This window comes from Pogonomyrmex barbatus, unplaced genomic scaffold (assembly GCF_055798465.1).
Source record: "Pogonomyrmex barbatus isolate J1 unplaced genomic scaffold, ASM5579846v1 scaffold1, whole genome shotgun sequence".
Classification (NCBI taxonomy): domain Eukaryota; kingdom Metazoa; phylum Arthropoda; class Insecta; order Hymenoptera; family Formicidae; genus Pogonomyrmex; species Pogonomyrmex barbatus.
The window spans coordinates 24,293,265-24,316,989 of NW_028297098.1; the positions used below are offsets into that span (position 1 = coordinate 24,293,265).

Below are 23,725 nucleotides of genomic sequence, written 5' to 3' on the forward strand. Positions count from 1 at the left end.
CAATATTCGATACAAGAAAAATATATTTTACATACTAAATTGTATTTAAAATAAATATGAAACTAGGGAGAAATATAGATTTTATATAGATTGATTTATGAATTTCCCATTTAGCGGTCTAAATTCTGGGCAACGATACTTTAAAATTCAATGTTATACATCAAATTCGTTGTTATAATTGTGAAATTTGCATTACCCGCTGTGTATTACATTAATAATTGGGTCGACTCTGTTTAAGCTTTTAATCGAGTACTGGCAAAATGTGCGCGCGTTGCGTCGATCGCGCGGCATTTCCTTTCGCTCGGTGTGACAGAGGTGCGTCGAATGCGGCTTTTGCAAATGAATTTTTCGGGGCACGCCATCGTTCCGCGTTGATACGTTTGCATCGCGGTGATTTCGCAGGGCACCGAGCTATATAACGTGCGAGGGGCCGCGGGTAACGAAATTCCCCCGATGCGTGCATCTCACGCATTCCGCAGCGAGATTGCGCAAAAATCGGGCGAAACAAACGCAACTAATTTAACTGCTTTCGAACAATTAATCCGAAGCATTTAATTTAATTGCGCCGCAGCCCGTCGAGTCCGGCCAGCGGCAGTCGAAACAACGACTGGCGCAAAACCCGGGACGGAATTTTCGGCTCGACGCGATGACTCGAATTCTTTGGCGCGTGTAAAACAAAATAAAAACATTTGACAGCATTCGAAAGCTGAGGAAGCGCGCTTGTTGTAAAATCGACGTTTTGAAATTCGATACGATCTCTGTTCGATAAAAATACCTCATCAAACATTTTAATAGACATACTTTCTTTCTCCAAATCTGTTTTGTCATAAATCCCAATTTAATTCTCCTCTGTACGTATATCATTTATATCTTTTCTGATAATACATTTTTTTCTTACGATTTTTAATATTACATGTTTTATTTGCATATCTTAAGTTAAAATTCCACGTGCAAACGTGGAATTTTAAAAAGTTAGTAATAACAAAGATTTTTTTCTACACGTTTCCTTTTCCTTTAAATAAATACAAATGTAAGGCCATAACCCTTAATAAAACTCTCGTACGAGGATTAAAAAAGAAAGAGAATTGATAAAGTGGATGGACACAGAGAAAAAGACAAAGATGAGACGAGACGATGCGGGGAAAGTGGAGGATCGAGGGTGCCACTAGTGGGTGGGTGTAATTAATAGCAAACCCGTATAAATCAGAGACAGGTTGGATGCACGCTGGTACGCGGCGTTACCGATGCAGGATTATGCCCAGAGGGGCGGTTACCCCACGACTCGCTAATTTTTCACACAGCCGCCATAATGGTCCGGGCTAATTACTGATTTTTATCTCTGCGAGTTGCTTCCGCGCGCGTGTGAGTGCGCGTCGGTGCGCGTCGGTGTGACCGAGAGGTGTAAAAAAAGAGAAAGGGATATCGCGGCGATAAAATGCGAGAGGTAAAAAGCGATTCGCGGCTGAGAGTATACACCAAATTCTCGACTTTTACATTACAGATATGTAATAATAACGTCTAATTATACGCGTCGGCGCGGACAGTCTCGCATCGCTGCGAGAAAGTTTCTTTCGGCGGCACCGACGAGTTGTAACAACGTTACAACAGTAAAATCGACATCCGGCACACCGTCTTCGTTTGTCACAATTCGTCGACAACTTGCGGACGGAAATTCGCGAGTTCTTCGCACCTACAGGCTGCTTCAAGTTTCAGGCGCCCGGCGTTCCTCCGCTTCAGTAGATAGTAGCTAACCAGCCCCAGACGCCTATGTACTTAACGTAACCCATGTAAGCTCACGCTAGAACAAATTTACCACCAAGCTACTCCCCCGTGCCTCCTCCTCGTGCCCCGCCGCGCCTTCGCCGAGCGCTTCGAGTCCCTTCTCACCCCTCGTAATTCGCCCTCGAAACACCGATGCTATGAAGTTGTGTTGAACTTTTCGCGAGCATAGTTTGCAGAACACCCTCGGGTGACTGCGAGCGCTTACCTTCGTTCGTGACATATATCTACAGGGAGGGCGACTGACAACGGAAAGCGGGAAAGCAAGAGAAACGAAAGGTGGAGTCGAGGATGGATTTCGGGGGTGGAAAAGAGGCGTCGGCGGCTCTTTCGTCGTCGCTCGAAACTCGAGCGAATTTTTCTCGAAGGCTCGCTAGATCGGCATTAACAGCTACCTGTTGCCCGCTGTTATAAGACTTTAATCGGCGAATTGTATGGATTCAGCTCGATGACTCATTCGTTATGATTTTGAAAAAAAGTGTTTCATTGAATTATAAGTCAAATGCATGCGGTCTGCTAATAGCTAAAGATATTTTCGCGTGTATTCGCGCTGAGAGATCGAGTTTCTTTGTGATAAATCGCATCAGGATATATGAACTCAGCGACGATCTGTCTCAAATTTCTTTCTTTTTTTTTTTCTCTCTCGAGTCTGTAGATCCTAACTAGCACATACGCGCGTTGGCAGCTAAAATGGTACACGCGTTAGGAATTCTCGGCACGGCAGTCGGAGCCAACAGGCTCCGTAGAAACTTACGGGCCAACTTTGAGGGGGGTATAACGGCATTACAACGTTATTAGATTTACCGCAAGCACCTACCCGGAGGCACTCCTGCACATTACCCACATACCCCTACCAAAGTATAAGTAACCCTAAGCGTCCCATAGAGCTCACCTCGTGGCTCCTCCGCCGCGAGCATTAAATTATGCGCGTGCGCCCTGTAGCTGCAAGCTACTGCGTTTATTTTTCATATTAATCCCGAATACGAATATTCATAAAATTCTTTAAGCGAAAACGAGGTCGGCAATCGTAAAATGTACTGTAATCGAAGCATTTATTCTTACGTAACTCAAACGAGTCATCCATTATTTTTTAGAAGTACGTCAACTATCTTGATGACATTACTAAAAGAGAAATTTAATAAAAAGTCACATTTTAGAGATATAAGTATCGCTGACTAACGAAAACACAAAATAATTTAAATGTGTGAGAAATATCGAGATGCGTGTGGCAAGCATAGATAGCGGGATCGCGAGAAATGTGAGAGAACGAGAGAAATTTCGGCGCGGCTAGCTATTGAGTAGCTACCTCCCTTAAGATAAGGGTGGATTCACCCCGTCCCTCATACGTTTCCGCTATCTGACGCTAAACGGCAACGCCGCTCGGTGGCCTTCCACGGTAAAAGGGATGGCCCCGACAGCACTCGGTTCTACATAATACGTTGGCACATTACTGTCGAAGCGCCGTTAGATAAGAACGGAATTTAGAACGGCGAGACAGGATTTTTGTACGTGCGACATTTGTGAAGAATCGCCGAATCTCCAGATCGTCGGATTTGTGCTCGTGGTATTCTTTAATCTCGTCTTATCCAAGCAAATTCGCGTCTCAAATTCTGTCGAAAAAGACTTACGTTCGTTTGAACAGACATTTGAAAGATCGCCGTATGGGCCATTGTTGTATAAAGAAAAAAAAAGGGAGGGAGAAAAGAGGAAAGGCGATTAAATTATTTATGCGCAAAGATTAAGAATTTTTGATTGATAATGTAAGTAATACTGTAATCGTTGAGCAAAACATAATAGGGACACATTTATCATGAAGATAGTAGTAGTTGTGTCCGACAATTCGATTCTTATCGTTAAATTTCCGATGTTCCGATGGAACAGTATCACCGGCGACGAAACTGATTTCGAAAGCAAGCCAAGAGAAGACGAGGCCAACGCAACAAAGGCTTTTACACGTCTCACCCCCAACTCATTTAAGGCTAACTGTCCACAACGGGGGTGCAAACTACCCTTATCTGCGGACGTTTATGCCCACGCCTTATCTGGTAGCTCCCGACTGCCTCGCGCTCGCTAACAACTAGGTATTCTCTCTTCCAAGCCAATCTCCTTTCTCGAACGACCGCGAGTTCTCTTCCTCTCTTCTCACCCTGCTTTCTATTTTCTCTATTGTTGTTTAATTTGTACATTTGCCAATAATAAATTTTAGATTTAATATATCTATTAATTAGGATTCATTATTAAGATATTTTTATTATTTCCTTTATTATTCTTCGTAAAAATAATAAATATTCCATTATTTAAAATGATTAGGTTTCATTTTGAACAATTTCATTCAATTAACTTCTAGTGAGATTAAGACAAATTAAAACAACTTCTAGTGACTAAAACAATAAAATAATATAAATCAATAAATATATTTGTTGAGAAAAAAGTTAGAATATTAATGAAAGAAATTTATTAAATATTAAATTAGCGTAATTTAACTCATGAAGTTAACTCGCTTATTGAAAGATTTCCGTCTGCGGTACGGAGAGAAAACAAAAGACAATCGACAAAAGATCTCGATGTTTCTTATCTCACGGCACTCCGATACTCCTGTCTCGTTCTGTTTCGCGAGCTGAGATGGTTCCCGAACGACGGGAGGGTTCCGCTGCGATCGCAGGATGTTGCGGTGAAAACAAAGACGTTACTCGCCCCTATCTGAGGGTTGTAAAGTAACCGTCGAACGACGACGAAACAGGGGTGTAATAAATGAGATAAGCTACGGATAGATTCCTGCGGGATGCGGAGGGCATTATCGATGCGTTTCTTCGTAACGCGATCAACGTCGAACCTTATCTAAACGCATCGAGGAAAAAAAAAAATTGCTCGTGGCGAACGGACCGACCCGAAGCGACGACGCGATAAATCCAATACGAATCGAGGGAAATGGGAACAATTAAAAGGATAAAGGGACTCGCGCGTTGTCCCTCGTAAATTGGCGACCGAAGGGGAACTCGGAGTGACGGATAGAACTAGAACGCGGAATGCAGTACGGATTCACGTAAAATTAGAACACGAAATGCGGCACGGATGAAATAGCGCACTCCCCGAGTCTATGTAAGTGTTTATCGAATCAAAAATGGTGACTGATATCGGCGGGCAGAGAGTGCGCTTGTTTGCGGGTGTAATCGCGCGAGGCGCGTAACGTTAGAGCGATTATTTTATCGGCTGCACTTCGCATCGCGTTTTTTTTTTTTTTTTTTTTTTTTTTTTTTTTTTTATATACATATATTCGTCCGGATGTCTCCGGGTGAAACTACATCCGTCCACATCCGAGTTTTAATTCGCAATTTTTTTTTTTTTTTTCGAAACGAGGAACACGCACGCGCGCAAAACGCCCGGAGAACGTCGGACTAATTGGAAGTCTTAATGGCACTCGACGGTAATAACGCAGTCGGGATCCGGGTGTGTATGCATCATATCGATCGGAATTTGCAACGGACCCCTCTCGCTTCTCGAGCCCCCCTTATACCGTCGACCGTTCTCTCACGATTTGCCTCCCACCCGTCAATGACGAATCAACAAACGGGACGGGTTTGATTTCATTCATTAATTCCGAGCGACTTCGCTCGGGTTGATTTCCGTTATATTTTCTAGTCGATTGTGTGCAGGCTAAGAGAGCGAGAGGGAAAGAGGGAGAGAGAGGAAGACAGTTGAATAACAATCGATCGAGAGCGTAAACGAGCGAGACAAGAGGAGCGTGGAAACAGCGAAGAGAGTGCACTTTTCCGATAAACCGAGGAACTAAATAACATGGAACAGGGTATTAGATGTATCACCGACGTAAATCACGACGATAATTAAATTAACGACGATTCTCCGTTTCCTTGTTAACGCTTTTTTTTTTTTTTTCATCGTCACACGACATGCAATTTACCTCGATGTTTCCGACACATCTGTGAAATTTCGACGCGCGACCTGTAAAAACATGGCAACCCAATACAAACATAAAAGTCCGGCTCGTTGGCAGTTCGAGTTTCCCGATTGTAGGACGTGAATTCATCGGGCGAGGAGGCAAATAGGAGCCGGAAATGATAACTGCCCGCGCTCCGGTATGGTTATTGTTATCGGTATCCAATATAAGCGGTTATTAGGATAAAAGATGCGCGGGCATGTGCGAGCGCGAACTCGTCGGATGAGAGAACAGCCCCTAACAGAATCTGGATTTACAATCTCGCTTTTATTGTTTAACAGTCATAACGGCATAATATGTGCAAACATATGAATATATCCTGATTTATTTATTAGCTTCACCGATGTACTCTTACTTTATCTTACATATTGATTTATTTGCTTATCAAGGCACTCGAAAACATGTCATACAGCATCACGATGTATCCGGTGGCACGTGTTGAACCTTTCTTCATTTTAATATCAATGTGTGCTTATTGAATGCGAGGGCAGAGAGAGAGAGAGAGAGAGAGAGAGAGAGAGAGAGAGAGAGAGAGAGAGAGAAATACGGTGCGTCTCAAATCTAACTAATCATCTTTAAATTATAAAATTTTTCACGATTGAAACATATTTAACAGAAATGTCAATTTCCTTAAAGTAATCGTTTATTATTAGTTGCGATATTAAGCAATTAAATTTTTCATCAAGTAATCTTCAAGTTGGAAAAATATTGAAGTAAATTTTATTTGCTTTTCAAGCAAATAATTAAAATCAATTCAGTTAATTAAAAAATACAGCTAACTTGCCTATCCTTACAGATCAGTTTTTCTGAAAAGAAATTTTCTCTTTTTATTTCCATATGATTTATTATAAAATATCGGTCCCTCGTGAAGAAAACGACTCGAGAGACGTCCCGTACACGCCAGCATCGGCGAAGAACGAGGGAATGTCGCGAAGGGTAAAGAACCGTCTTATTGACATCCCGTAACTGTACCGTGATTTAATATAAACTGCACAAAGCGCCCACCTTTGATAGGTAAATATGAAATACTCCGGCCGCGGACGAGTGCCCTTTCGGGCACAGGCTCGCGCTCGAGGGTGCGTTCGATCTCGCTTTCCGACAGGATGCATGACATATAGACATACCACGTGCCCCCCCCCCCCCTTCCCCCCGCCGCGTCACCACCCTCTCGTCCGTTCGACTCGGGAAAATGCTCTCTAGTAAAGAGCGCGGATGCTCCGTGCTTTGAGAACTTCGAAGACTTTGTCGTATGCCATTTTCCTTCGCCGAGCGTATCGTATTTGAATTCTTTTCGCGTGTGCATATCTGCCGGAACGAGATCCGCGAGATTGCCTGCGTTCAGTCGGACAACTGACCGAGAGAAAATGATGATGACGGCAAGAATGCGCTGTGACTACGATTGCACGGCGTACAACTCGTAAGAATTCGAAGCGATAGTTGACCAACGTAAATAGATAAGTAAAATTTTTTTTGTACTAATCTAAGATTTGTACGTCTAAGATGTTTTGTAAAAATAGTATTTAGAGTTTGGAGTTTGTGAGCCCCGATTATAACGCGAACACGTATAAATTGCATTTATTTAATTAACTTATATTTAACATTTTTGAAGAGATGAGAAAATAAAAGATAGAGAAAGATCGGTCACTCGAGAGAAGAATTCATTTTATACGGTTGATCCGTCTCAGAGCGCAATATTCTTCTCGCCGGCGTTCTTTGATCCTTTATTACATTTTTACAAGCGATTACGTTGGCCAGCCGCCGGCGAGCCTCCAGGGCGACCTTATTTCCGCTCCTTACGACTGTCTTCGGATACCGCCCCGTCTTGCCGGCGCGGTGCCCATCCCCGAAAGCATAACGAAATTTCCCAGTGCCGCAAGGACGAAGATATCGTTCTTGTTTATAGCGAAGTTAACTCGAGTCTCGCGAACCAGAGTTCATTCGTCCTTAATTAAGTTTAGGGGATCATAGAATTGTTTTCGCAAAGTAGATTATAAGTCCGGCGAGGAAACGACGGTGAATTGTTGCTGTGCGTGAGCACATTCGGGATTGAATTTTTCAAGTATCCGATTCGATCGTTGGTTGAAAAAGCACGTGTATCTACTGGAACTAATAAAATAATGACTGAAGCTTCTCTCTCTCTCTTGAAACGAGCTGAATCGATCATATTCTCGTATATTTCCAACCTTTCCCAAAGGATTTATCCTGTAACGCGATCGATTATCCGACTCCCCTCGACTCGCTGCGTTCCCCCCCCCCTCTCTCTCTCTCTCTCTCTCTCTCTCTCTCTCTCGTCGAAATTGGAATCACTCGCGCGGCATTTAAGAGCGCGCGACAAGGAAGCCGTCCCCAGTGGCCTTTAATTGGTACCGGCCGCTAGTTAGCGTGAAATCATAGCTTTTGAGCGACACACGTCACGGACAGGCGCGCTCGCTCGCTCGCCAACGTTCCTGCGAAAGGCATCGGGATGGTTGGATCAACCGGCGCTTATCCCACGGCTCGTGGATTAAAGGTGGGCGAGAAAGAGCGAGAAAGAGAGAAACAGGGGGGGGGGGGATTTAATGCTGGGGAGTGGTGTGCGTGCGCGCTCTCGCAATTTCAAACAGTCTCTCGCGACTCGATCCTCCGACGTGGCTAAAAGTCCGGTTAGTGAGCCTGAGCGTGCAATGATTGATGCTAGGGCCAGCGGTCGCGCGGGAAGAAGGGATGGGGGTCGGAGGGATGGGGACCGGGTGCTGATGGCCAACGAGGAAGGGGATAAGGGGGAGAGAGAGAGAGAGACAGAGAGAGAGAGAGAAAGCGGTGCTGAAAGTGAGGAGGACCAGAGGATCGGTCCTACGGCCTGGGGAAATTTAATTAACGTAAATGCCGCCGCCACGGCCGGCGCTACACGCCGTGTGTGGCAATCGCTCATATGCAACTCAACCTGCCCCCTTCCTTTTCTCCCTTTCCAACCACCCGTTGCCCGTTCTCCTATTCCCCTAGCCACCCCCGACACCCTTTAGCTGACCCGCGGTGCCGCGCCTCACTCCAAAGCTTATCCCGCTATCACGTCCCGAACGGCCAGCTGGAGGGGTTATTAAATATCTTGGAAAAGGGGTTAAGGATCTCGATTGCGGGGCGATTGATGGGGGCCTCGAATCGGTCGGCCGGTTCGATTTATAAGCGCAATTGATCGCGCGAATCGTCGAAACGCACCTCGCGGCGACGGATAAATAATCGGCGTGTAATATCTTCGGTGGAATTCGAGCTGTTCCTTTTCCCCAGGGAGAGATAATGGCTCGGGCTAATATATTCGGTCGACATCACCCTGCTCGCGCACTTCTCGATTTGCCGTGCGGACTCGATACGGCAGAACTTCCGATGGCGGTTCACCATCGTAGGAGGGTCTTTACAGCTATCTGTTGCGAAATGTATTCTAAAGAGAAATATGATTTCATTAATTTAAGATACAACTATCTTGAAGTGTACACATTCTATTTTCCTCACAATAAAACATATCAGCTCGCATTTTCTTTCATCTGCAATTTTTTTGAGCAACCTAGAGAATAGATTTTTATAATCGTGATTTCAAGCATAATTTAGATTTCTGAATTTACATCTCGATAGTCCTTATCCGCAAAATTTAATTTAAAAGCAATAGAAATTAATGGCGGCTAGCAACTTTCTATTAACGATGTATACATACGTCAATTAAAAAATGATAAATTTTTGTCGAACAGAATTACCGAGCCAAGAATCTCTCTATGCAACTTATTCTTGCGAGATAACTAATAAGCCGCGGTATGCGTGTGAGTAGATAAGAGAATACACGCGGGGGACAGCAGGGGTTGGAATAGAACGAGTGAGACGAGCTGTTCGGTGGTGTCGAGAGTGACCGGGGGGAGGGGGAGGGGGATTGATGATGGAGGCGAGCAGCGCGGTGGCAGTAGCGGCGGTGACGGTGACGGGGTGAGGGGCATGCTCTATAATGGCCGCGGCACGTGGTGCGTGCCCCCATTAAACCGATCGCACCCCGGATTGATTTTCAGCCTTTCGGCATTTGATCCGAGCAAACTTCGTTGTCGGTATAATTGAATCGCGAATGTTCGCCCGACTCGGCCGCAAATTGACCGAAACGCGCTGCCGGCCGCGCGCGGCGCAACGCGGACGAGTTGATGACTGCCGCGATCAGCGGGGTTGAAGGGAGAGAAAGAGAGGGAAAGAGAGAGAGAGAGAGAGAGAGAGAGAGAGGGAAAGAGAAAAAAAGGTCGCATCGAGGGTGGATGGAATCGATGAAATTGAGAAAAAAGAATTGAGAAGACCAGAGGGGAGGGAAGGAGGACGCGCGTGACGTCGCGCCGCGCGCGGATCTCTCGGGATGTGGAAGGGAAATAAAACGGTAACTTAATTACTCACGCTCGTTGTTTGCCGGCCGATGTCAACGTTCCTCTACCGACGTGGCCGCGTCGTCGATACTTTGACAATTAGCGGACCTGATGGATTCGTTGCGCGCCCATCGCCGCCTCGATTCGATTGCCGCGTCACGTCTACATTGTAATTCGATTCAACGTGCGCAGTGCGGCACCGAATATGCTCACCATCCCTTTCTCTTTCTCTATTCCGAAGTCTCTCTTTCAGGAGGGTCGGGGAAAAAAGGAAGGAGCAGATATAGCAGAGGCACGATTGGTCGCGCGGCACTAAACTAATTCGACGATACCTCCGAGAACGGTCATCGAATTAAACGCACAGTTTCGTATGAATCACGTATAAATGTAATCGAGTGACATGCATGAAAATCTTTGAAAGCTTCACGATCGGTCTCGTCAAAAGCAGTCACGCGAAACGACCGTTCCACACGTGAACTCGAGTTCTCTTTCTCGTGAAATTCCTAAAGCAACTTAACTCGATTTTATGAGATAAAAGAAAGACGAAAGAGAAAAGCGTATAGATGTTCGAAATCGAGTAAGCGAGTTGATAATGAAATTTCCAGAATTCGAAGGAAACTCTCGAAGGCTTAAGAGCCGAGCGAAACGGTAAACAGCATTCGCGTCTGACGAATGAATGCACGACCGAGATGTTCGAGAGGCAAAAGAGCAACCCAACAGCATCAGCAGCGGCAGCAGAATGCATTCGTGCGGTCCGCAGGCCATAACTGCTAATTAGTCCATGCAGAGCCGTATGGCAGGCAGGCTGTGGAGGGTCGGCCGCCAGCGAAGCGAGTAGCAGGATGCACCCCTTTATTAAATACCATCGAAATTAAAATTATAATTGCGTTCGCTCGCAGTGCCCCTCGTTCGCGCTGAGAGCGCGCGCCCGCGCGATAGTTCTCTCTCTCTCTCTCTCTCTCTCTCTCTCTCTCTCTCTCTCTCTCTCTCTCTCTGCGAGAAATTACTCCCCTCCCCTTCCCTAATATCGCGGGTCGAGGGTTTTGATTGGAATTCGCGCTTAAAAAATGCTAACGCGTCCCGGTGAAGATTTCGGGAAAATATCCCAGCGCGATGGCGCAATTTCTAATTATCGATCTCGAGGGGGGCCTGCGGTTGAAATCCGACGCGGTTGTGAAAACGCGAGCATTTTCGGTCAATCTCTCAATGATAATTACGCGATATCCAGCACTTAAATGTAACGATTAATATTTCGTAAACTTATCAACGTATTAATATTTCGTAAACTTATAATATTTCGTAAACTTATCAACTTATACTAAAAAAAGAAAAAAAAAATGCACGGACGTTAACAATAATCTAGATAATCGTTCGAATGATCGTTCGAAAGTGCGCAAAGAAGTAGAAAATACTTTTTTGCTCCACGCTACGAATCGAGAAGTAATTATCCGCCTCTGAAAAGGGGTAGGGGAGTTTCGGCGAGATGAAAAATTTCGACGAACGCAACGGGATACGGGCGAGCAGTGTAATCGGCTAGCGGATATTCTAATTAGGGGTAACGCGTGTCGGTTTCTCTTGCCAGCTGAGTAAGGCATACGAGTATACACACATAGGAACCGTAGGTGGATGGAGAGGATATCGGGGAAGGAGAAGAGGGCAGAGGGGGGGAGGGGGGAGGGGCAGGGGGAGGCAGTAGGTTGTATGGCTCCTGTCAGCCACTGTGCCACTGACGGCTCGCTAATTGCTCAACCAACCTCCGATCCTTCCACCCCCTCCTTCCACGTTGTGCCACCCTTCAAATCCAAATCCATCCCTTCGTAACGCCTGGTCGGCACGGCCGTTTCTCGTCTCCTCCTCTTCCCTTCACTTCCTCCCGTCTCCTCCTCAGCGCGCTCTCTCCCTCCTCTCTCTCTCTCTCTCTCTCTCTCTCTCTCTCTCTCTCTCTCTCTCTGTCTTTCTCTGTCTCTCCGTCTATGCCGCCGTTGCACCTCGCCCCCTCCCCCTTTCCTCCGCCCGTCGGAATTGCGAACATAGATCGACTATCCTGCGAACGCGAAATTTCTGGGTCGACGACCAAAGTGGCCGCCACACCGACGGATTCTTCATCGGTATTGTGCATCTACGCAAGTTTAATCGAATTATTGACGCGACCGGCAACGTGCGTGCCTTCACGCCGCAGTGAATTATCCGCTATATTTACTACTCGTCCGTGTACATACTTTTCGTCGACGATTTATCCCTCGTCGGAATATACATGTTGCGTGATCATTTAATTTATGAAACGTTTCGGTGAACTGTTAAGAACGCGCATTTCGAAGCGAGTTAAACAGCTGCCGGTCGGACACAGCACATTTTTACATGTATCGGAATCATCGGAATATATATCAAGGAAAATTGAAATTTAAACCGGAAATTGAAAATGTCGTAAATAAGAATTTTACATTTCGATCAACGAGTCGATCGGAATCAAAAGCTGTAATTTCGCCAAGTGGCAGCATTATTAGCAAATTCAAATTTTTATTTTTCATCGACGACGTGTAAAAAAGATTAATAAAGATCCGACAGGGATTCGGGAACGTCAGCGTAATTCTCTCGATGAAGGGTGGGATCAAAACATTTTGATCATGTCTCATTTAGAAATTCTAATTGCCGATAATTGAAATTAGTTCAGTGCTGTTTTCGAAGCCTCTTGTCAATAAAAGCCGCAAAGTTTAAAACGCTAAGTGCACACGTCCACGTGCGCGCGATCGATCCTCGCGCGCGTTGCGTCCGCGCGCGCGAGCGAGCGAGCGAGCGAGCGAGCGAGCGGGTTAGCGAATGGATGGACGGACGTGCGGACCAAGGGTTCGGCACGGTCGCGAATTAATCGAGCATATAATCGATGTGCGCCTGTCTATGTATGTATATGGAAGCCATCCGCCTGGTCACCCTCGCGAACGCAGCTTTCCCTCCCCTCTTCTCCCCTCGTCTGTCCGCTCTCACCGCCATCCCTCCCTGCCTATCGTTAACCAACGGCGCCGCGCACGGTAACGCTAATTTCTGTGCCGGACGTGTCGTCGTACTAACCCGTCGAAAAACGTCAAACGGCGAGCTTACCTTCTCGTTTGTGCCGCGCGCTTTCGAGCGCGTCCGGGGGCGACGATATTTTCCAAAAGTTGCCGCTTTGAATTTTACTGTTGACGGACGTCGCTTGCTCGCTCGCGAGAGCGCGAGCGAGCAACGTCTGGCTTTGGCAAAATTCAATTGCCGCGCTCTGTTATAGTTGCGATGAAAAGTAAACGTAAAAAGCAATAACGATGGGCAGAGCATAGCGTTACACGTTTGTGCCATAGTTTTGCATCGGGCATGGAGGCAGGAGCTAATTTTTCAAAACTACTGGAAGGGTCGTGTGGCGTATGATCCCGAAATCATGAGGGGAATTCGAGCATAAACGTGACGTCACAGCACGCGAACTTAACACGAGAAACGTAACGAGGCGAGTATTTAATTTCGCCATTATTAAACAGAGAGAACTATTTTAATTTCGAAAGAAAGAGATACTTTTTTTTTTTTTGGTGCGGACCGAAAAATCCAAATAGCGTGAATTCGATACTTAATATCGTCGAATATTTATGAAATATCGGTCGCGTGGATATTGGATAACAGAGCTGAAAACCGGAAGGAACGTCGGCGCAATTTGCACGGGCGGGTTGCAAATTTTGTATCTGATGTCCCCAGGACGGAAATCAGGGGGCGCTGCAAAATTGATCTGTCTCCTGATTTATTACCGCGAACTAATAAAGCCGGTATCGAGCGTGGCCCGCGGCATCCTCGAAACGCGCGATAGGTGCCTATCCCGCGGCATCTATACGACTGGTCCAAATCCATACTTTACAAGAGCGCTACCCTAATAGCGGCCGCACGTGATGGACAGCCGTGAAAACGCCCGCTGTCGCCCGCCCGTACTCGATTAACGTACGCCAAATCGAAAGGCGGACAAATTTTCGATATCGCTTGACGAAATTAAAGCAGTTCTAATACAAACGTCACGCATACGTACGTACGTACATATTCCACATGCGTCCCGTTAATTCAATTTAATCTCGAAAATTTGCGAGGCGAGAAGTCGCACCGCGAGACGTAAATTTTCATTTTATCATTCCGAGAGAGCCGATCATTCGCGGGCCGAACGAGATCGTTTGAGAAAAAAAAAAAAATAGAGTACGTCGCGCACTAATTGCTAGACCTGAAAAAAATATCAGGTTCTCCGTATAGCAATCTCGAATTCTCCCGAAGGATCAACGAGAGGAATATCGTCCCACGTGCACACGTGCGGACGTGTGCGTCCCAAAATCGCAGAAACAAGCGACGTAACGCCGCCCTCCCCGCCGACCTCACGCTTTTTAAAACCCACGCGTCAGATCGCGCATTATGTTTCTCCGTTTCATTTGCGCGGGACAAGGCGAAATTAATTAAACAGCTGATACCTATGGCGCGTTAGAAGAGAAAAAGAGAAAGGGGAAGAGAGAAAGAGAGAGCGCGTATGCACCGGCTGCCTCGGGGCAGGGTGCTAGCGTTCCGAGGGGGGGGAGGGGGGGCCAGATTGGCGGCGGAGGGTACAAGCGGAAAAACAAACGTGGCGCCGCGTGTTCGACCGCCTCTCTTGGAAATCAGCGCGGTCGCTCCGGAGATTTTCAATTTGCGGATTCGTTAAGGGCGCGCGCGGTAAAACGTTTACTCCTGGCGCCGCCGTTCCGCTCCGTCGTGCGGAATACGTCGGTGCGCATACCTGTCAGCGGCCGCGCTCTCGCGATAAGAAAAAAAAAGCCCGCGTAGAGGTATACAAAGTAAAATTAACCGGCCAGTCGGATCCGTCCGGATTGATCGGAAATCTGATTTCTCCGATTCCCGGCTATCACTCGGTGGGTCGGAGATCGGGCGCGAGTGAATGCTGAATAATTTTTATCGCAACGCTGCCTTCGGACAGCCGCGTAAAACGAGGGCTTCAGAAGCGTGGATTTTTGCAAAATTTGATATCGCGGAAAACCCGCTGGCCTCGGCTCAGTGGTCCGTGAAGAAGATCATTCATCGCGGGATGAGAGGACACATTAAATTTACATCGACACATCGAGAATTAAGTAAAAATATCATATTAATAAAATTGAGAAAAAAATGTGTATATCACACGTTTATAAATTAATTAAAAGCGACTATTTTAAATTTTTCAAATAGAAACAATTTAATGTTAACTTTTAACGATTTTTCGATTACGGTGACATTCTCCTGACCTACGTTAATTCTATCTTCCGCGCATGGGATTACATTTCGAAGGAAACTCGTAGAGCCCGCAGAGCGATAAAACTCTACCCCAAAGTACACGACCGTTGTACTTGATATGTTTGCAGCTGCGTCACGTAGGTATCTCTCTCTCGTTACGCAGCAAATTACAGACACGCTTTAGGCCAAAACGCGCACACAACGCGCTTTCTGGCGGCGTGCGCGCTCCGCCGACGTGATCGTCGAATTCGCAAACTACATTTGCATAAATTCCGGGCTACACCGAGACAATTTGGACTCATAAACGTAATTAATGGCGGAGCATTAATTCAGAGATTTTTCGCCGGTTGCAAACACATGCCGCGCCGCGCCGGTACCAAGTGTTCCGCAATTTAGCTAAATAATTACTAAACTTGTCCCGCCGCTGCTCCCCCAACACGACGCGCCGCGACGACGTATCGCGAACCGCCTATGTGATCAGCGCGGAATAACGTCACTCGTCATAAATCCTCGGATCTTGATCCTCCATTACAAAGAGGACACGCGCAATTTGAGACATCCAAATTTTTTTTCCTTTAACGACTAAATTCTAGCTGCTCCAGCTTCCTAATTTAGTTTCAGATTAACAAAATTAACGAAAAGAAATTATAGAACGTGGCGAGCAATGTTACAAACATTTTTGAATTAAGTAAAAAGACGTTGTTTAATTTTGAAGACCAGAATTGGAAATCGAGAACAAAGCATTGCCCGAGTGAGGGGAAAAGCACCGAGTGCCCATTCTTATGTGCGCGAAATTGCCTCCCGCCCTGACGCGAGCACTGATGCCGCGCGGCGAGCGTATATACATATGTACGTATATACATAGACGTTTGTCCTGGGATAGGGTTGCCATCCTAAGCCGGCTTGACTAATTGGCAGCGTTATAATCATGGGTACACGGTTAGGTTGGTATTACCGCGAGTTATAGCCCCGTCTCCGCATTGGCGACCGCCACGCACATTCGCGCGCAAGAGGGGCGCTTAATGACCCCGTCGTTTACGCAAATTTTCCCATTATGCGACGCGGTTTTGGACCGCCGAACGGGACACTCAGGACTCGTCGGGACGAAAACTGACGTCGTATTCTGCGGTGGCGCAGCGGAGGGGACCGAAGGGGACGACGGTGTCGATTGACATGATTAAATTCTTTCGCGTTTAAATACGCGGCGATTACATTAAAATAATATCTAACGTATTTATACCGTTTGATAAGAATTATTCGAGAATAGTTTTCAGCATTCGTGGCGGCACGGCTAGATTTCTTTGCATTTCTCTATAAAATATAATTTGCTTTAGTTCTGTCAATACTGCGAGACGTGATAAGAGATAAATGTGTGTTTGAAGATCTCCCCGTACTTCTCGGTCTCTCCTTCATGGAAATTGGATGCTGCTCGAGGTTTGAGGGTTGAATACCGATACGCGCGAGAGAGTTTTCTTTCGCGAGAGAAGATAAGACGAGAACGCGGTATATTTCTCTCCGGCAGAAGACGTTGCGGCTCCCGCGCGAAAAAAAAACACGCGTGCACGTGTGGCCGAAGGAGATACTGATAATAAAAAATCGTGGGATATAAAGTAATTCAAACAAATGCGCCGGCGCGCAGGCGGACACGCCGCCGCTCCCGCGGCGATATATCCACGGCAGGCTTATCCACGACCGGTCATTCATAAATGTGGGGAAAAAATGACACCCTAATGGCCAGCTATCCGTAACGGTTAGGAGGTAGGAGAGATTTGGTCCGCAACGGACATCGGGAGGATTCCCTGGCTTTCCTGGCTCCTTCGACGACGTCCGAAAATATCTCCGGCGGTCGCACGAATTGATCGCGAAACGTCGGTATCGAGAGGAAGGAGGGGGAGGGGAGGGGGTGTATCTCGTTTCTCGGCGCTAATATTTTGACGGTTACCCTCGTAAGGAACAGTCTACTCCAGACCGTTCCTTACGGGGATCGATCCCGATAACACGTCATCGAGTACTCGTGCGACTGTACTCGGAAAGAGTTACTCCGGCGAATTCTGGCACGAAGAGCCTCCGCGGAACTTCATACCGATAGCCGGCGCCGTCCCATCAACCCGAATCCCAGGGGTGTGATCGCTGGTAACTAAACTTGTAAATCTCCCGTCCCGTACCGTGCCCGGGCTTTCCCAACTGACCAGAACGCATTTGTCTATCTTACGCGGCGGTAAGCGCCAGCGCCAGGAAATTAGACCAGCACGCATCCGATTGCGCTGATTCGAATTTCAAGTACACCCGACGGACAATATGGCACATAAAATGTATCTTGTATCTCGTTTTGCTCACGTCTCTGAATAGTAACAAGAATATATTACAGAAAACACTCTTAAATTGAGACACATAAAATAATAAGAATTATCGAATTACGAACGTACAAGTTGCTTAAATCTAATTTGAATTGAAAAATGTTTTTTTGTCATAATTCGTCGTAATTCGTCTGATGTGATTATTGATGCGATAATCATAAATTCATAAATTCTTTAAATATTTATTTCAATCGTATTTATTAATTTCATTTTCTTTTTGTACCTTAGATTTATTTTTTAAGATAATACAATTAAAAATCATTATATATATATATATATATATATCACAGTTTTTTCGCTGCTTAGTAAAATAATTTTTTAATTACTTTAAAATAATTTCACCATAAAAATTCATGTATTATACTTTCTTTTAATATTTAACTTAAAATATGAGAAGTTTCTTAAAGTAAAGCACATTCTATTCCGCGTTATGCTATCACGATCGTCCTATGATTCAGCATCGCTCGTGCGAGTGTTTCACGAGTCGCATTTCGCTGCTCGAGTTCGTCGCGTTTAACGGCCGCAATCTCCTCGCTCGTTTCAGTAGGTTCGTTCTTATCCTATAAACTTTGATGTACGGATCCCGTCGAGACGTAAAGGTAGTTTCTGGCGCACGAAGAGATACGTCTCGCGCGCTCGCGCGACTGCCGGGGCCGTCGCAAACAAAAGCTGGGCAAACGAGAAGTTACGAGGACCCTTTACGCCCCCCCCCCCCCGTCTGCCTCGGCATCCGGTTGTCTCGCGTATTATGACTGATGTCTTAGTTAACCGTTTCGCCCGCGCCGCTCCGGGCCTTAATGTCCCGCAGAAGAAAGAGAGCTCGCGAGATACGGCCACTTGTGCCCGGGTTCGCGTTGCCGCCGCCGCCGCCGCGTCAGAAATTGTGAAAAATGGTTATGGCGTGGCAGTTGCGGCGATACCACGGCCGGAGGAGAAAGCGTATGGCGATTTGCAGCTGCGATTATCTACGTTCGCGGATTTATTAGCCGTGCTTCGAGAGAGAGAGAGAGAGAGAGAGAGAGAGAGAGAGAGAGAGAGAGAGAGAGAGAGATTCACATTGGAAGATCCTGAAAGATTTATGTAACTATAAAAAATTAGTCCTACCGCTATATCTTCTGAGAGCAAACTTTATCTTTAATAAATGCTGATATCACATAAGCGTAAAGACACGTCTCGTATCTTCTTACATACCTCGAGAATACACGTCGACGAGATACTAAAAAATTCGCCGTCGAATCCGGACGACGCTTCGTTGCCTCCGCGACGAATTATTAAAAGTGCGTTTAATTTTTTTCTCTTCCTCTTTCTCCTTCCCTCCCTCCCTCTCTCTCTCTCTCTCTCTCTCTCTCTCTCTCTCTTTTTTTTTTACAAAGAGTCACGGCGCCGTCCGCTTTATTTTGCGCAACTTTCGGTGTTCCATACTCCCTTTGCCTTTCCACTCCGCCCTTCGAGTACGGACGGTTTTTCATTCCTGCCGTGCGCGCTCTAATCGCCGGCCCTTTCCGCGGTAATATTTAATTTTTAATCCGCTCGTATTCAAATGCACCCGACCCGCGCCCCCGCTACCCTCCTAATGGGAATACAATTTATGCCCGAGCCGCGGCTTATTTTACATTTTATGCTAAATACTCGCCGGCTACGCGCCCACGGTTCGGAGTTTCGCCGACAATTAATCGTATGGGCGCGCGTGTGAGAAAATGAACAATGTAATCCGGCCAGATGCATCTCTTGACGTGCACGTCACGCGAACTTTTGATGGAGAAAAATGTCATCTTTAAATAATCTAAATTTTTTTCTCTGTTTCCACAAATGTTTTATATACCAAATCTAATCGTCCGCTAATAATTGTAAATTGACAGTTATGTAATTCAAATATTTTGCGCGAATAAAAATTTGAGACTTGAAAGATTTATCAGAAAGTGACTTTCATCGTTTTTTCCTAATTGTATATGCAAATTTGTCATGTCTTTTTATTATTTACACTACGAAGTGGAATTAATATTCCACAAGGATTTTATGCGTCGATATATGGTTTATTTACGTCCCATTACGAAAATACAATTTTCAGTCAAAACGGATTGAGATTAGAAGGTCGCCTCCTGCTTCCAAAGATAGAAATATAATATACCATCCTCGTGATTATCTGCTCGAGAAATTTAGCCGACGTAGCCTGAGGACGTGTACAAAACTCAGTTATGGTTTGGTCAGTTGAGCCGGGTCGAAAATTCCCGCGGGGCAGCTTTAATCTGTAATTTTTAATCAAGTACCGATTAAGCACTAATAGGCAATCCCACGTGAAAATGACCAAGACCCCTCAGATTCGTCGCCGAGTATTGCCCGACGTCCGGCACGTATCGATGACTTCGATTTTATTGCACTTGGAAACCATTTTAATTCAACAATTAGAGATATATCAGAGATATATTGAAATAATCAATTTACCTGAACGTTCACTCTTTAAAAAAGCACGCAAGTCAAGAGCCCCATTTATGACATTACGCGCGATTACACCCCACGTTCGTCGAGCCGGCCTTCGTATCTCGGCAAATGTTCCGCCTGAATCAGAAATGAATGCGTCTGCTTGTCTACGTTCTCATTTCCGGCGTGCCGACCGACGGGAGAAAGGAAAAAACTCCCTTCCGGCTCTCTTGGCCGCTTATTTTTTGACTGGTTGCTCATGCATTATTTAAAGCTCGGCAACGAGCGTTAAAGTCTCTAGGAAAGCTTTGCGCCGCCGGCGTGAACGAATCTCCCGGCTTCTCTCTTAATTCCTTAAAAATTTCCCTTCCCTTTGGAAAAAAGAAAAAAAAAACTCGATATTTTCGATAGAAGGGGAAGGGTGGTGAGAGGGAGAGAAAATCGAGCCGTCAGCGTTGCGTCTTTAATGTTGTTTCGATCGATTACGAATGTGGCGCTCGCTATCGATTAGGTATCGGTGGCCGCGCCTCGTTGGTACATACATAAATTATGCTTTCGTATGTAGCCGATGCAACATTTAAATGCACGACGAGCAAATTTAGATTTCCTCCCAGGCAACCTCCGGACATAACCGAGATCTCGATTTAGACCGACCTAACGAGGCGGTGATTTGAATAATTGAACGAATCCTAAACCTCATGTCCGGCTATTACGGACGTTGAATATTAAAGCAATCGTTCCCGTTGCGCTAAAGCTCGCCGCCGGCGATTCCGATTCTCGAGAAATAAAAGATACCTGGGGTCCTTTACTCCTACGCGGAGTAAAGCCTCGAAGTAAACGAAGTTAGGAAACCGTACTTCTTACGTTCAATTACTTTCATGAACATCTCGCGGGAATGCTCGAAGTAACGAAATAAAAGGTCGAAAACATATTATCAAACTCGATAGATCGATAATTTTAGTTCCCATAAAATAAAAAAATTTCCTTTAGTCTTTTAATTTTAGATTCCTGATTACCGAATGGAACATTTTTGTAGATGCAATTTTTTTGTATTTTTATTATAACATATTCCGAACAGAAATATTTTAAAAATAGAAAGGAAAATTTTTAAGAAACGCAATAAATATTTCGTGAGTACCTATTTTTTGGAGGGATAAATGAAAAACTGCAAAACTCTTTTTCATTGAAACATTAATGTCAATACCGTTACATGCATATTACCGAGAAAACTTTATATCTAATTAGCATGCCCGGTTTGCACCCGTCGTGGATTAAACCCGGCCAGAAGGAACGATTTTTATAGCACATTTAGCTAATGGAATCGATAATTATCAAACGGTGCTATTGAATTATCTTGCCATTACTCGGGGGAGATAATTAAGCAACGCTTCGGTAAGCAGCACGACAGTGGAAACATATATTCTTAAGCTGCTCTCTGAACTTCCTTTTCTCACGGGACCGACGTAACTTCCGCTTCAATCGTCACATTAGCTTTATTAAAGGTTCTCACGAGTGCGAGCTAATTGAGATTCGACGGTTAAATTACAAAATATATTCTATGTCATTCTGTTTAAAATTATGCTCAAACGCACTTTAAAGAGTAGACTCTGAGAGTTTCTCTTATCGCGAAATAATCAGCAACCATCGGAATCACCATCACGGTATAAAGCGGCTGTTCTTCGACGCCTAACGACATCCAGGCAACAGACAACACAACGAAAACGCGCATTTACTCGATTCGAGAGATAGAGGGCTATATAATATAAGGGTTATTAAGTGGCCGCGCATTCACTTAATCCCGCGGTGAATATCGCCTGGTATCTCCACGCCGATCAATCACCGCCAGCCAGGAAGGGGGTGGAAGTTGCATTATATAGAGGGTGTATCGCAAAGCCGAGGCGAAAGGGCCTCCGGGCCGTGGTAGCGAGGGTAGGGCAAGGCAGCGTCCGGGTTTGGCTTGGTTCTCGCCTCCCCGTAAATACATTCGCACGAACGAGCGAGCAAGAGCGCGGTCGCCATATATCATTTCGTTATCATCGACTCTTTATATGCGGTCGCGCTCCATTTTCTGTCTGTTTGCCCCGTTAAACGCCGGCCGCCCGGTTTGATTCAGTGAAACCATTAGCCGGATTTCGACCACCGCCAACCGCCGCCGCTGCTGCTGCCGCCGCCGCCGCCGCCGCCGCCGCCGCGTTTTCCGTCCTCGCCTATCGTACGGGCTATCTCGGCGTATCATCCGCGAATGACTGCCACCATTATCGGTACGTACTGGCGCGAAAGATAACGCCCGGATAGGCCACCGGCAAAAATATCCCCGCGCTGGATGCCCCGCGCGTCCGCTGGCCGCCCCGAGATAAGCAAGATCGCGGATCGAACTTTGCACCGTTGGGAGATGGACGCGAGCTAATGGTCTTTTAGCAGCTCTGTGAGACTAATGATCTCCCAACGGGCGCACGCGAGCTAATAGGATTCGCTCGATACCACGAGGCTACGAGATTTGCCTATAGAGAAAAAGTCGAACATTACTCTTTTGAAAAAATATGGAATTCTAAATATGTATAACGTACCTTGTCGATTTTTCTTTGATTTCGTTTCTCGTGAAATTTCGTTATCGTATAATCGTCATCACGTTTTTAAGTTGTGTAATACGAATCATTTTGCGATAGTGTGTAAAAGTAATATATTTTTTTGTTAAAAGTATAATTTTTTGAATAGTTATTGAAAACTCATCGGTGGCTCAAACGGCGTGTTTTGCTTTGGAGATTAACGTTGGACGCGCTTGCACAGACAGATCTTTACCATTTCCACCCCGTTTTTTTGCAACATTAAATCTCCGGGTGCATATGCGAGCGAATCGCACTGGTGAACCGACGCCATCTTGTCGGGATGGCATGGAGTAGTGCCTGGTGAGGCGGAAACAACTGATAGTGACGTCACCGATCGACGCTTACGGTCGTTCGAGGACGGTAAGCGCCGATATTATCCATTGTACTACGAATACTCGCGATAAGCCGCGCGATAATAGAATTTACGCGACGAATTCGCGCTCCGTTCTCGCTGACGGTAGGATATTGGAGTTACAACCATAACGCTTGTCGAAGCCATTAGCGGCTCCAAAGGAGAGACACGATCGATCATGGATCGAGAGGGAGCTTCAAGATACGTCGGGTTACGTCACAAATACTTGTTACACTCACGTCTTATCGATCGTCACTATTGTTACCATGACTGTGCAAGTTCTCTCCCTTTAGACGTAAAATTAAAAAAAAAAAAAACCTAAATAATCGGCAAGAAATACGTCGTCGTAATTTTTGTTCATATATTAAATTTAAAAAATAAAGAAGTGTTTTTTCTTTTGCGATTTCTATATAAATTTTTTAGCACCTAATTTTTCTATCGCCGTAAAAAAGGGAAAGGGAATAAAATACAAAACTAATGTCATCAAAGAGGTGGAGATTTTTCTCTCTCTCTCTCTCTCTCTTTTAAAAAATTCGTGCTCCGCCAGATCACGGCGGGGTACCTTTCAGAGACTTTCCGGGCTCGTCCGGAAGCGCGCCGAGAGGGCGGAAGAGACTGAATAAGATTCGCCTTGGCGC

General features: G+C 45.7%; 1 protein-coding gene across 2 annotated transcripts in view; it reads left to right on the forward strand.

Annotated features, from left to right (window-relative positions):
* LOC105434365 (LIM domain only protein 3) overlaps window positions 1–23,725 on the forward strand; it is a 75,864-nt gene that overhangs the window by 3,869 nt on the left and 48,270 nt on the right. The window lies entirely within an intron of this gene.